Raw genomic sequence first — 15,916 nt, 5'->3', positions numbered from 1 at the left:
TTCAATCATAATATAATTCAAATCATATCGATGTAAATAAATACTTTGTTCCTTGATATAGTTTATTTACTATTATATTACCCAATACCAACCCTTATTATATTATGTAATTAATGGTAACAATATTTTTTAAATACAGAGGTATTTAATTGGTAACTGGTCAACAAACAACAAGCCTTTGGAAAAGGATCCAATTATAATAATAGTTTTGCAGAACTCATTATAAATTAATTAATTAACTTATTTTTGGATAATGTCTTCAGCGATTATCCTGGAATTCCGACTAAATCCCGAGACAGTAGATATCAAATTATCCTTCCCACTCTTCTTTATGGATGCGAAACGTGGCTCTAATACTAAGGGAAGGACAGCGCCTTAAGGTTTACGAACACGAAAATTAAGTGTTATCTACTGCTATATCCTATCCTAAACAGAAATTCCAAACTAAAACCAGAAACAACTGTTCTAATATTTAAAACAATCCTCAGGCCACTGCGATGTACGCTGATGTACGGCTGTGAAGTCTGGGGAGCGGCATCCTTCACGAAAAGGAAAAAACTATAATCTTTTCAAAATAAACTCCTAAGAATCGCAGTTAATGCTCCTTGGTTCATAAGAAATAGACAATTGCATCGCGAATTACAAATGGAGTCAATAGAGGATTATATCAAAAAACGGTTCATGAAGTTCCACTCCTAGTTGCCGACAGTTAAAGGAGCAGTGACCTACAACCTGGGAAACCCAACCTCAACCCGAAAACTGAAAACCAGACTGCTCAGGACATTCTTTTATAAATTTTTAATAAATATAAAATTAATTCATAGTCACACAACCTTTATTTACTTATTATTATTATTCATTTTATTTATTCATTATATTATTTTTTTTTTCTCTTTTCTTCTCTCTTCCCTTTTTCAAATTAACTTGTTTCTTTTTACTATTAGAAGACAATTGTTTGTTTAATTTAAGTGTACCAATATCATTATTTTTTGTTATTAATTTTACTTTCCTTTTTATTCCTAATTATTTTTTTTCTTTTAATAAGAACATTTTATATAGTTAGGGGTGTCATTTGTATGACTATACCCCCTCATAATCAACTGTTAAAATATATATATAATATATGTAATATCAACCATGTAAGCCCCACCTGGTATAAACCAGTCCACCACCAGGCCGATCTGGTATAAAATTAAAATAAAAAAAAGCGTTATGTAAAATATTCAGACCGAAAAAAGATAAATTAACTGGAGCATTTAGAAGGCTACACAACTCTGAATTAAGAGAACTGCACCGCGTGAATATAATTCAGGTTATGGCATTGCGGTGAATAAGATGGGCGTGCAATATTGTGGGATCTAGTAATGAGTGGATCTCTGAAATATTAATAAACACTGAACCGACGGGTAAACATCTGAGGGGTAGACTGAAACGTAGACGTCACTGGAAAGATGTATGCAGAGAACGATTGGTGGGGTCGGTATAACACCTTCCGGTTCGCCAGGCCTTTATTATAATTATTACTCTAAAAACGCAAGTAATAGATAGTTTTTCTGCAATTTTCTGTACCTTTTTTTACCACTACCCGGACTATCTTTCAATAATTAATTACAAACGATCAACTAATGACCTTCCAGTTTAATTTCTTATTAATACAGGAGCTATGTCATCCTGCTAGCTTTTGCTACAGGCCCCTCGATGACTTAAGGGGTATTCATGATCTTTAGTTTAACATGTTAAATGGAGAAATGTCCTTCTTTTACCATGTTAAAACGAAATAACATATAACATGGTTGAGAGTCTGTTACTAGGTCTGTTAAATGGAGAATGACGTCACGCAACATACCAGCTGAGCTCGTCACTGTTTTGTTCGTTGTCGTGTTAGGTTACTTGCTCGAAGTTTGTTTTTTGATTATCTTAGTATTTTTTGGATGTTTTTAAAACTAATAAAGCAGTGGCTGGAAATAATAATAATAGTTTGTTCAATAATATTAGTTTGTTTAATAATAATAATAATAATAATATTCTCTGAGACAGAGTGATTTGTAGTTGCTATTCAACATCAAGTGATTGCCACAAGATCATAAAGGAAGCATGTGCTAAAAGACGATCGGATAAGTGTCGATTATGCTCGGTTGCCCTGGAATCAATCCAAAATATCATGGGTGGATGTGGAGTATTGGCTGGTACTGAATATTTACAGAGGCACAACAATGTGGCCAAAATTTTGCATCAGGCCCTGGCGATAAAGTATAAGTTAATTGATGATAAGAGCCCATACTACAAGTACTATTGGGATGAATCAATAATTACGGACCATACAGTACGCCATAATAAACCAGATATCCTTCTTATAGATCTAAGTATAAAGAAAGCGGACCTTATTGATGTCGGAATTCCAAACGACAATAATATAAGCTCTACCGTGGGAGAAAAACTAAGGAAATATCAGGAATTGGCGATTGAATGGAGGAACTGTATCACTTGGAGGGAGTTACCACTACTCCAATCATAATATCTACCAATGCTCTCGTACCAAAATCGACAGTGTTAGGCGTGAATGGTTTGGGAGTGCCTATTGATGTACTAAGAGAGGCTCAACAGTCGGTTCTCTAAGTATTTGAAAAAAGAAAATAAATAAATAAACAAAATATGAAGGTGGTTGGACTTCCAGGTCCCCCACCTCAGATACTCAACCCAAAATACAGACCATAATTTAATGTAATGACAATTGTCAATTAGCTCATCTTGATGAGCACGAATCACACGGAAGTGAATCTTACAAATATCTGGGGATACAGCAACTCCTTGATTTTAAGAAAGAAGCTAAAAAGCTATTCGAGGATAAATTCTAAAAATTACTCTCGGAAGTTATCTGTCGGGGAAGAATATAATAAAGGCTTTTGAATGCATGGCAATACCGGCTTTAGCCTATTTATACAGATCTGGATGCACTAGATTCTTACCTCAGAGTGCAATTAGTTAAATCCTGAAAACATCATCCAAAATCTTCTGTGGTAAGAATATACCTTCCAAGAAAAATAGGAGGACAAGAGCTTTCAAGCAGGTTAAAAGCTTGCCGCAGCGAAGAAGAAAATCTTTGGAACTACTTCCAAGTCAACATAACTTCGAGAGTCATCTCAACTATTGTAGGATTGGACAACGGCAACACCGCGTTAAGCCTTCAAAATCAAAATCTTCCCTCAGTAGTGAACTTCTGCTTGAAAACTGGAAATCTAAGGAACTGCATGGAAGATTTCATCATAGTTTATCGGAAGGAGCAATTGATAGGAGTACATTCCTAATATGGTTTCGCAAGGGTGCCCATTTCACAGAAACAGAAGGATATATTTTATAAAATTTTGTTGAGGTTAATGACTTCCAGTTTAATGCAATGTTTATTAAATTATCATAACATGGTACAACGTTTCGGGACCACTGTCCCATATTCATGTACTTTAAACCTCATAATTTCATTTAGGAAATCATGTCACAATTTGTGCATCTTCACTACTCCTTAACACAGCCATTGCTGAATGGCTAAATACAAATTTCATTAAACTGGAAGTCATTAATCTCAACAAAATTTTTATGAATTGACTCACAAGACTTCCTATAGAGATAATCCACAGAAGGATTTATTTTCGCCATACAGAGCCAGGTGATAGCTACTAGAACCTACAGACGCCGTATATGAAGAGAAAGGATAACAAAATCTTGTCGGCTGTGTAGAACGGCATCAGAGTCAATTCATCACATCACATCAGACTATTAAGTGCTTGATGGAAAAGAATATTTACTGAGGCATAACAATATGGCTGAAATCGTCCATCAGGAATTAGCCAAAAACTTGATGTTTCTGAACGATATCAGGGCTTATTGCAAATACAGCCTACAAACGATCATTGATAGGCGGGATGTTAAGCTCTATTGGGACCAGGCCATCACTACCGATCACACCATTCCTCAGAATAAGCGTGATATTTTACTGATATCTACGAGGGGAAAATATGCAACAATCATAGAAATAGGCGGATGACAACCTTCAAAATGGTAGCCGAAAAAATTCGGAACTATCAGGATCTAGGAGAGGAATTAAAACAACTGTACAAGCTTCAAAAAGTCAGGGTGCTACCGTTCATTATCTAAACCAATAGTCTGATCCCGGAGACGACACTGGAGACCATTAAGGACCTGGATCTTTCGTTGAATATTCTGGAAATAATGCAGAAAGCTGTGTTGCTGGGGACTGCGAGCATAGTCAGAAAATTTCCTAATATGAAAGATTAAATTTTTCTAGCCTCACACTTGACCTAGGTCCGGGTAGATGCTACTTCCGCTGAAAAATAAGGAAAATTCCTAAATAATAATAATAATAATGTAATGACAGTTGTCAATTAGCTCATCTTGATTCTCTTCCTCACAAGTTAGAAGAACAACAAGGCACTCAGTAGCCAAACTTTCACTCAACTTCTTCTTATCACTTACTTTAGGCATGTTGTAATAAATTACTTTAATCAAAACTTAGAAGTAAACAATAACATGAAGTTTTGGAAGGAAAGGTTAAAAAAACAAGTTGATAAAAAAATCCGCTAGGAGCTCTTATGAATTTAAAACTTAACAAGACTTTAAATAGGCATAGTAAAACATCTTACATTTAACACAACATCATGAATACACCTATAATCTACCTACGTTTTTATGTTAAAGATGTGATCTAACATGTTGACAAAGTTTTGAATGAAATAATAAATAAGAATTTGCAATCACTTTGTTTCCTATGGCTTAAAATTGCCCTTTTACTAATATTAATAATTTGTGAAATTTTTTGTTAGAAGGATTATTTTTACTACGAGTTCTATCGATTTGTATGCTTATTAAGATGATTAAGTGATCGAAATTGGTGAACTGCAGAGCCAGAGACAAGAAGCAATAGGACTTAATATACAGAGACACCGCAGACTGCATAAGCAAGATATTTGTTTAGACAGATTATCCTGTTTGGAGTTAATGAGGGTCAGGTTAGCTCCAGTTAGGAGCCGTTCTCATGCAAATATATTCCCTATGAGGGTTCTGTCTCAATGCTCTCACTGATTGGGCCTTACCTACTTATCATAATAAGATCAAATCCTTAATCATTTAACATCCTATTTCAGGTATATTGTACTCCAATAGTTTATATACGTCTTTCATGTTTTTCTATAGCGTCTATACTCCAACTATAAATTAAATGAAAAATAGTTTTATTATAGAACACCTAAATTGAAGGAATATAGTTCGAGTAGCAGTAAAAAAAAAGTGGTATTCAAAACAATAGAAACAAATATTTATTAGACACCAACGTTTCGTCCAACATTGCAGAGTTTCATCAATCAAATAAAATAAGACACATTGTAAAATATGCTAGAATATTTTATCTTATGGTCATCAGATTATATGTAGAAAGTTAGAACCAGAGTAAATATGAAGAATATAGATTGAAATAAATAAAATAAATATTAATGATATTTAATTATTTATGGTATAAATACAATAATTAGTATTAATAATGGAAATGAGCCACTATAATCATGATTTGTGAAAAATAATTAACAAAAGTAATATAAAAATTTATTAAATAAATAAAAATTGTATCCTTATTAGTCTCAACACTTTTTATTTCAACAGTCCAACGTTTCGGCCATTTCGGCCATCCTCAAGGACAATCTAAATATTTAACAGCTTATATTATATATTCATTTGTAACACTTATAACAACAACATTATCACCTTATATCAATTATAAATTCTTCCTCACTCAATTGAAGGTATGTTATATTATTAGTGATAATGTTGTTGTTATAAGTGTTACAAATTAATATATAATAAGCTGTTAAAAGTTTAGATTGTCCTCGAGGATGGCCGAAATGGCCGAAACGTTGGACTGTTGAAATAAAAAGTGTTGAGACTAATAAGGATACAATTTTTGATTTATTTAATAAAAAATTAACTGTCTCAAGAAATTGAAATAATATATTTAAAGTAATATAAAAAGTTTAGGATGGATGTCGAAGCAAAAAAAGATGGGGCTGCATATTAATGGGGAAAAAGGAAGCTTATGTTGTGGAGTAAGACGTCACTAGACCAGAGGCAGAGTCGCTTTGTAATGGGCCCCTATAATATCAAAGCAGTAAGAAGCTCTTCTTACCTTGGCTCTATTATCAGTGAGAACCAAGATGAAGAAGAAGTTAAAAGCTGAATTGCAGCTGGAAATAGAGCCTATTTCTCCATTGTAAGGCACATCAAAAGCAAACTTGTCAGCCGTACCACCAAGTTCACCCGGTACAAAACGTTGATAAAGCCAGTCGTCACATACGGTGGAGAAACTTGGACCCTGAGTAATAAAAGCATTAACTTGCTAGACAGGTTTGAAAGAGTAATTCTGAGGAACAACTTAGGGCCCCTATACGAGAATGGTAATTGACGAAGAAGGAAAAATGGTGAACTGTTTGGGATCTACTAGGAATGCAACATCTCGTACATCAGGATACAGAGGCTTAAATGGTTTGGCCATGTAGTGAGGATGAGCAAGGAAAGAGTGGCTCATAAATTGTACATTTACGTTTCGGATGGTGTGCGGCGACGTGGTAGGCCGAAGGGCCGATGGAGGGATGCTGTGGGCAGGATCTGCAACTACTAAGGATCCCAGTTACCCTTACAGAAGATACAGAAATTTAGTTGGGGGCTGTTGAGCAGGCCAAGGGCAGCCAATAAAAGAAGAAGAACTAAGAGAAGGAAAAAAGTGTGGGAAAATAAATAAAGCATGATGATATAACAAATGAATAAAGAAGTTAGATAAATGTTGTAAAATAGATAATACATATTCCTATAGGAATATGGCAACCTACCTGAGTCGTTGCAAATATATCATGATAATAATGTAAACCCCTACGACCTTCAGAATCACACTCAACCGCCAAATTTTTCCCCAATAAAGAGTACCCACTTTATGAGGCTGGGTGGACCTCAGGAGGGCTCCATAACCCAGAGTTGATTCGCGGCTACAGTGTAACAGAAAATAATTATCTACCTAGCAGGATTCGAACCTGGGTCCTTGGAATTAGTAGCATAATATATATCATGATATCTATATTAATTATTTTTCAATAATTATTACTGTAAAATGGAGCGGCGTGGCTCAGTGCTAAGTCCCTGCACTACTAACTTTAAGGACCCGTATTCCAATCCGACTGTGAAAAATAATTATTTATTATGTTACTGTCATCGTGAGTCAACCCTGTGGGTTCGGGAGCCCTTCCGGGTCCGCCCAGCCTTATGAAGTGGGTGCCCTTAATAGGGGAAAATCGGGCGGTGGAACGTGATTTTTACCTAATCACCTCTTTGAACAACCGCTGATCTAGTAACAGTTCCCTGTAAGGAAGTACTGTACTTAGTAGTACTGCAGTATAAGTAGGTACTGCACTTCTTCATGGATTGTATCTGTACAAATTTATTTAATTATTACTATAGTGATATATTTTTAATACGATTATTCATTATTGTATTTTGTATTAATATTAATTCTATTGGAAGATTAATAGTTGACCGCATGTAATACATTGTAGAAAGATGGTCTGAGTGACGGTCGACGAACCTACACAAATAATCGAAAACTATTTAATATTTGTTTCATAATAACGAAACTGAAGTATAAATAGATTGATGATGAGAGCAGATTGAAAGTAACAATTATTGTTCAATTTTATGTTGTTAATAAAAAAATATATATATGAAAGTTTTATTTTTGTTTATCCGGTTAGTCACAGTTTCTTAAATGCGCAGAATACACTTCTCTATTTTATTTAAATTCATACTAAGTATTATTTAAATTTACATAAAGTGAAAACATTGTTTTTTCCTTTGGTATACGGAAATATTCATATATTGAAATATTTGAGAATTTGGGATAAAGGCACGCCATAAAATCTAAACGATAAGTCATTACATGTACTAACAACTAATTGATATCCAGTATAGTTTCCCCCATTAAATTATTTGCCACTAAACAGATGCTGCATTCGGCTATCAAATGGTGAAGACAGTCACATATGGTGTGCGCTTCGTGGGGGGTTGGCATTGAACAAGTTTACTCAGCAGTGGGTCAATCACAAATGGGACCGGTGTCCTTTAAAGCAGAAGGAGAATATAAAAGGCTAGGTTTTAAAAATTTAAAGGGCTGTGGATATTTCTTTTAAGCAGTTCTACGGCAACAGTTGAAATATCTAAATATTTATTAACTGTCTAGTTAAAAAGATCTAGGAAAAAAAAGAAGAGAACTCAAAAGTGTTTTTATGGAAAATTCTGATTTTGTAGGTAATATGCTTACTCCCGAAATTCTCGAGTGGTAAGAAAATATTACAATGAAAAAAAAAATTAATTAAATATGATGAAAAATGCTCTGAAATGACACCACACTTTCGGGTCACCAAATAGTTACTGCGGAATAACACATGTTTTTTAAAGTGCATCTATATTTAAGGTGGGGGGGCAGGAATTCCGATGGAAACCGGTTCAATATTTTTTATATATTTTTCTTCTAATATTAGTCCAATTAAGAAATTTAGTTTAGCTTTCTAGAAATTTTCATTAACTTTGAAAAGAATATCTGAAACGTTTATGAAGATGAAGAACGGGTTTCCATAGAAACATCTACCCAAATACTTTTTAGACAGGAGTAAAAACGCGTTTTCTACTATTTGGTACATAGGAATTCAGGACCGAAATTCTACAAAACAAAAAAGGAACGATTTTCGCCTCCTCTTGAATTTTTATCATAAATATATTCATTTTATTTTAATTTGTTTACTAATCTTTAAGAAAATGATTCTAAAACTTTTACCGCTATTTCCTTTCAAGTATGTATTGACATTCAGGATTTCTCACGCACAGAACGGTAAGGAAGAGTTCCGATGTTACAATATAATCGCTGTGTGACCTAAAATTTTGGAGTCGAATTTAAAAAAAAAATCGGTCCGACGAATTCGAGGAAAAGCCGTGAATAGGCGGATTATTATTATTACTATTTTCATTTTTTTTATTCTAAGTATTTTGAAACATTTTGTTTTCATTTATGTATTGATTTGATATAACTAGTAAATTTGATGTTAGTTATACAATGACATAATATAGACATCTGCCCATTGATAGAACTCCAATAACATTTCTAGAGGAGAAGATGTGGAACATTGACGTCCTGATGGATGACTTGATTTGTGACAAAGTAAGAAGCATTAAGGATTTTACGAAGGACTTTGGATTGTAATGATGGGGTACGAAAGGAGTTCGATGGATTACTGGAGCCCCAAAGCTCATAGCCTTATTATAGTCATATAAATGGGCCTTTTTTAATTAGACGGAATTTTAGACCGTTTGTCTAGTAAGTGTTGTAACAGAAGAGCAGTTTATCCAGATTTATCCCCAGGTAACGGACCTGTTCGATAAGAATAACTGGGGGTATTATTAAAGGATACCGTGGGGCAGGAAGTCATAGGTTTACGACGAACTGTATTTTAATCCTCCAGTTTTGAGAATTTTTTCAAATGTGGAATTGGAGGGTTTGGAATACTATGGAAGTGTCATTATTCACTGATAATAAACATGTGAGATCGGTAAACGTGGTGAGGATACTGTTAAGATGGGTTGGAATGTCAGCTGTAAAAACTGTAGAAAATATAAGACGACGGATACTACCTTGAGGTACACCAGCAGACTGAGGAAAGAAGGACGAATAAGCACTTTTTGAAACAGTAAATCCCAAATTATGAGAGCAGTTAAATTTTTCTTCTTTGTCAATTGCAAGGATTCATAATCAAAATAAATAAAACAAAATCAAATATAACATGATCTAGAAGTGTCAATGTTTGTTGTCTGCTACAGAATAGGGATGAAATATCGATATGGATATTATCGAAATATCGATATTTTGTCTCCGATATCCGATATTTTGATATCGATATCCAGTAACCGATAATATCGGAATATCGATATTCTCCTTCAATAATATCGGTTTCTTAAAAATGAATTAAAAAAGAAAAAAAAGGTCGCAGATAAATAAGAGAAAAATTGTCAAATATTCAATAAACTATGGCGAAGATATTCCGATATTATTGAATCTAAATATCAATACTTTGCTAAAGAATATATTAATTATAGTATTTCGATATTTATTGATAATGTCATATTCATTTCGATATTTGACATTTTTATAATTATTGATTTCTAACATTATCAATAATATTCCGATATTATATTATGAAAAGATCAATATATTGTTTCAATAATTTAAAGTCCATTCGATCTTTGATAATGTTATTAATATCTATATCGATAATTAAAACAATATTCTAATATTATTTTATTGAAATATCGATATTTTATATTAAAATACTAGACAAATTTAAAGTGAAATATCGATATCGTTATTTCAATATTTTTTTAATGAAAATATCGATATTTTGTTTAATAAGATTAAGAAAATTTTATAAAAAGCATTAAAATAGTTTTTAGATATTTTAAATTTATAAATTCAAGTTTCTTTCCATAATTTACATTGTTATTAATATCGATATAAAATATTAGAAACGATATTTCGATATCTTTTCATCTAAATATCTATGTTTGGTTTAAAAAGATTAAGAAACGATTCTATATCGATATTGAAGATTAGAAACAATATTTCGATATTTCATTTTATAGAAATATCGATATTTTATGAAAGGAAACTCTAACATTTTACGAAAAGCTAAAATAAGGTATTTCGATATTTCATTTTGAAAATTTCTTATTCATTAATTTTCTGGTATTTGGCATTGTTGATAATATTGATTTAGATTATTAGCAACGATATTTCGATATGTTGTTAATAGAAATATCGATATTTGGTTTAATAAGATTAAGAAAATTTACTAAAAAGCATTAAAATAGTTCTTCGATATTTTAAGTATATAAATTCATGTTCAAATTAATAATTATGACATTTTATGTCATATTTTTTTCATATTTATGACATATGTCAGATTCATATTATTATTAATAATTATGACATTTTATGAAAAGCTAAAATCAGGTATTTCGATATTTCATTTTGAAAATTTCATATTCATTTCGGTATTTAACATTGTTGATAATATCGATATAGATATTTCGATATCTTTCCATCAAAATATCGATATTTGTTTTACATTCCAAATTTTGTAAAAAGCTAAAAATAGTTTTTCAATATTTTAAATTGATTAATTCATGTTCCTTTCCATATTTTACGTTGGCGACTGTTTCAAAACGTTAAAAATAATTTATTTTTTATTCGGAGTTCTGAAACATGACGGAGCTCATTACATAGACTGAGTAATGAAATAGCAGTGCATATTTATGAAATATTGCTTTTTAAAAGGTCATATCTCGAGAACTATTGGATATAAATAGCTCTATTAGGGTTAATATTTCAGCAAATTTAATCTTCTTTAAACAATGTTCTTTTAGATTTTTTAGTGTTACTGGTAGTTTTTAAGATATAGAGCTCCGAATGAAAAATTAATGATTTTTAAGGTTTTGAAACAACCGCCATTTTTATTCCCCCTACCTATACTTGGCAGACTCATCAGTTTTACTAGTCATTATACATAGTTTTCATTAAAGTGACTACTATTTATGACTATAAATTATATAAATTGGGGTGTAATGACTGCTTTTTGGGTCTTGGGAGACCTACAACGACCTCTATATGCTAAATAATTAAGACCTACACTGAACATACCATCCTAAGCAGTGAATCCTAAGTGAATTTATTTAGTAAAATCTATATCTCAAAAACCATTCGACGTACAAATGTCTATTAGCACTCAAATTAAAGCTAGTTTAATTTACTATGAAGTAGTTTATGTTTATCTTCGTAGGAGTAGTAAGTTTCATGATATTCAACAAAATAAATTCACAAAATGTTGATTTATAGTCGTTTGGATAAAATTTTTGATTTTGATGGCAACTATTGAACGTAAATAACTTTATCAGGGGTCATGATTTAGCAAATTTACTCTACTTTAAATTAAGTTCTCTTATGTTGTTGATAGTTGTAAAGATATAGAGCTCCGAATAAAAAAAATTAATTATTTTTAACGTTTTGGAACAGTCGCCATTTTATTTTGTTTGCCCTATCTATACTTGCCAGACTCGTGAATTTTAACTAGTAATAATGCATATTTTTCATTACAGTAATCAGAAATTAGGGTGAAATAACTGATTTTTTCTCCTCTTGGGCTCTTGTACTTACTATTAGCATTATCAAGTGAGGACATGTTGGAATAACAAAAAAAAAAATCTCACAATGGTACACTGGATACAATCAGAAATAGGCATAATTACCCTAAGGGGTGGGCTAGTGCATTATAGGATTTGTGAGACAAGTGCGGTGGATCAAAGTCCTAATCTATGAGCGATTTTCCACACCATAGTGCCCCGAGGAACAGATGCCCGTTGCCGGGTGGAGCACTGCTCCCCGCTGGGCCCTCCTCCTGATCGGATTATCATTATCTCCATTGGGATCAGTCCATTAGTAGGCACCGGCAAGAAGTGCTAGTCAAGTGGCGCGCTTAAGAGCTCTCCGCTGCATCGTAAACAGCAATATTTTTATGAAGCTTGTTTGTAGCTGTCTTAAGAGGGAATCCGAACTTGGAAGCTGATATAGGCCAACTCTAAATCGTTAACCGTGATTTAATATCTTGGGTTATGGGCTTCCAAGTATAATCCTATCAGACCTGAACATCTATCAACATATTTCAATTGAAGGAAAATGCCGCTTCTTAAATTCATAATTTCATTGCTGTCCGTCAGCAGTCAGTCCCTAAAACTATTTTTTCACACATCCGGCTCGTTTTAGTGATATTTGAGACAGCAGCGTTGTTAGCGAGAAAGTTGATGATAAGTGCTGTAACTTTAGATGATGAGCATGGAATGAGAGTAAAACAAAATGGGTCAATAACGCTTGGAAGAAAACAGATTGGGAGGAAGGGTTATTTAAGGAACTGGAGGCCGATGGAACCATTCTTGTCCAGTATTTTTAAATTATTACAGTTTGTTTTAATATTTAATCTATTTATGGGAGAGTGCATTAAAAGAAATAAGAAACCCATTAGAGGGAAGAGAATACGAAAAAGTTGATTCCCTCGTAATCGTTATAAGATTTTTTTTCCCAACAGGTGTCCGTGGTTCTACCGAGAACAAAAAATATCGTTCCAAATTATATTGGATAAGACGGGCCTAAAGTAAGACTAAATTAATAAATCTCTCATATCCCTCACTCTATTTAACACGTTTTGGAAGAAGTATATTTTTCAGAACTGAAACAGAAATAATTGCTCACTCAACCAGTTTCCAGTTCCAGATCTAAAGGATGGGCCATTCAAAACAATTGGAAATGAACTATATACTCCCACACCAACTTCGTTCTTCTTCCTTAGCTATGGATCTCTTCTTGAAACATTTTCTTTGGATTATGATCTAGATGGACTTTTACTAATCCCATTCAGTCTAAACTGCTCCATTAACTCTGAATTAACCCCCTGCTGCCAGACTCTATGTTACATATACTAAAAATTCTTTTTGAGGATTGCCTCTCAAACTCTTTCTTGTGTAAATTTCTGTTTTCCGCATATTCTTTTGCATTCTACAACATGTGTGGACACTTGTCTCATGTAATTGAATGTTTGTAGCTTAGAATATAACTCAACTTTTGAAATGCCCAAGTAGTCCATATCAGTTATTAGCAGAGACAATTTCCTAGGCTTCATAGTTACAGTTGAATCATATTTAATTCATAAGGAATATATAAACAAACGAAGTAAAGGATACAAACTTAGAGGGGAAAAAAAAACAATAAGCAAACATTTAGGTACTATAATAATAGATATGATTTTATCATTTATTAAAAAGGAATTGTCTGTCTGTCTCAGATTGCCAGTCACAGACTGCAATCTGTCCAATAACGTTTTTCGCAGCTACAATGCAATAGTACCATAAATCAAAATGGAATTTCAAGATTTTTATTTTATATTAAAACTAAGTTTTTCTTAGATTTCAAACATTCTTAAATAAGCTGTTGAATCAGTTGGGACCTTTTAAAGAAGAGTTTTTCTTGAATCCCTCTACATTTTCACGTTAATAATACTCTCTTGATCACTTATTAATGCAACTCAATTGGAATACAAAAAAAATATAAAAAAATGCTAGTTTCATCTTTTACCTCGAGAGATGTTTGATTGCAAGTTGAGCAGAGAGGAATGAAGATCGCAACTACCTCTATGGCAGGGAGTCCTGACCACGCATGCCCGCTCTTATTGAACTCCGTAACCTCCTCGCTGTTTGATAGCAACTGTTTTAAGGTGAGTCTCATTGTGTATATTGGTATTTGTTTGGCAAAAATGGCCATATTTGACATAGGCATGATGTGAAATAAGTTATTGGACAGGTTGGAAGTCTACGGAAGACCTGTCAATGAGTCCGTGTTAATACTATATTTGATTGTCTCTGCAGTTAATCGATTGTTTGGAACTGGTCAAAATAGCAACTGGTTGTTCTTTGGTTTCAGTTTAGATTTTTGTAAAAAATAATATTATTATTTCTTACTAAATGCATATTTTATTTTTACAGCCATGAACTATAAATTTACATCTTGTAATTCATAAGGTGAACCAAATCCAAATAGGAAATTTTTACTTTTAATCGTGTTCTCTGTTCGGTGATAGTTGTATATAATACAGGGACACTTTCTGAAAACAATTTAAATATGCTCATATAATGAGAAAAAAAAGTAGGTATTAAACCACAAAATTGATAATGTTATTATTCTCAGAGGCAATGGAGGAAGTATTAGTTTGTTCATTTTTGAGTCCAACAAATTTTTAAAAATCATTATTTTACCCTATTTCTAAAGACTGTTCGTTCTTCTTGATCAATTTCTATTGCCGTTAGTTATTCTTAATGATGCAATAACAGATACAATATAACAGGTAATTTTATTGAATAAAAATCTAGAAAAAAATAAATCCTAATTTTGTACAATTGGAGTTCTATCAGTGGGTAGATTCTCCACATGTTTGTATCATGTCACCATGTCACCAAAACAAATTTACTTGTTGTATATACAACAATATATTACATTATATATATAGATATATATACAACAATATATTACAAACATATATATGTGTATACAGTTGTAAATAACAATAAATAAATTATTAAAAAAAAAAATTGTACAAAATTATTTTTAATTGATATGATGTTTTAAATTACAATTATTCAGACAATAAACAAAACATCGTGAGCCTCATCACCACTAATGAGAACCGATGCAATGTATCCTCAATTTCAGGCACACTTTGAACCGTAGTTACAGTTTGTAAAAAATACAACTAAGAAGTACACAAATAATTAAAAATAATATTTGTTTCTTAAGTACAAATAGAATTTGAAAAAATTTCAAAATACATTTTCCTGTATACATTGAGAAGAGCAATATACTAATAAAGCATTTAAATATTTTATGTAAGGGAGAATAACAGGAGAAAAAAGTACCAGATAACAAGTTATTTTCTAACTGAACTTCGCACTCTAGCCTAGCCCTTTCCCACCTTTTCGCCGCCACTGGTGTACCACACTCAACAAAACAAAAGTTTTTATGCAATTAGAAGAACGTCATACCTTAAGGAGTAAAATCATCCACTGCAAAGGCACCTACTTTTCAATATTTGTTTGAGACATAATAAAGATATATTACATCTTTATTTTGCCTCAAACAAAATACTGAAGTACTATTTCTGCAAAGGCCAACCATCAGCCTTAAGCTCAAAACACAAGAATGAAATCTACACGTCCACCAGATATA

At 32.5% G+C, this 15,916-nt stretch overlaps 1 protein-coding gene across 1 annotated transcript in view; it reads left to right on the top strand.

Annotated features, from left to right (window-relative positions):
- Positions 1-14,350: 14,350 nt before the first annotated feature.
- The window catches only part of LOC106677731 (multiple coagulation factor deficiency protein 2 homolog), a 28,389-nt gene continuing 26,823 nt past the window's right edge, over positions 14,351-15,916 (top strand). The window contains exon 1 of the mRNA XM_014415821.2: positions 14,351-14,411. The gene's annotated coding sequence lies outside the window, so the exon portion shown is untranslated. The remainder of the gene's footprint in view (positions 14,412-15,916) is intronic.

Source organism: Halyomorpha halys, unplaced genomic scaffold, assembly GCF_000696795.3.
Source record: "Halyomorpha halys isolate HHAL.00 unplaced genomic scaffold, Hhal_1.1 Scaffold107.1, whole genome shotgun sequence".
NCBI classification, from domain to species: Eukaryota; Metazoa; Arthropoda; class Insecta; order Hemiptera; family Pentatomidae; genus Halyomorpha; species Halyomorpha halys.
The sequence above is the reverse complement of the archived record's forward strand: the minus strand, read 5'-3'. Positions and strand labels throughout refer to the sequence as shown.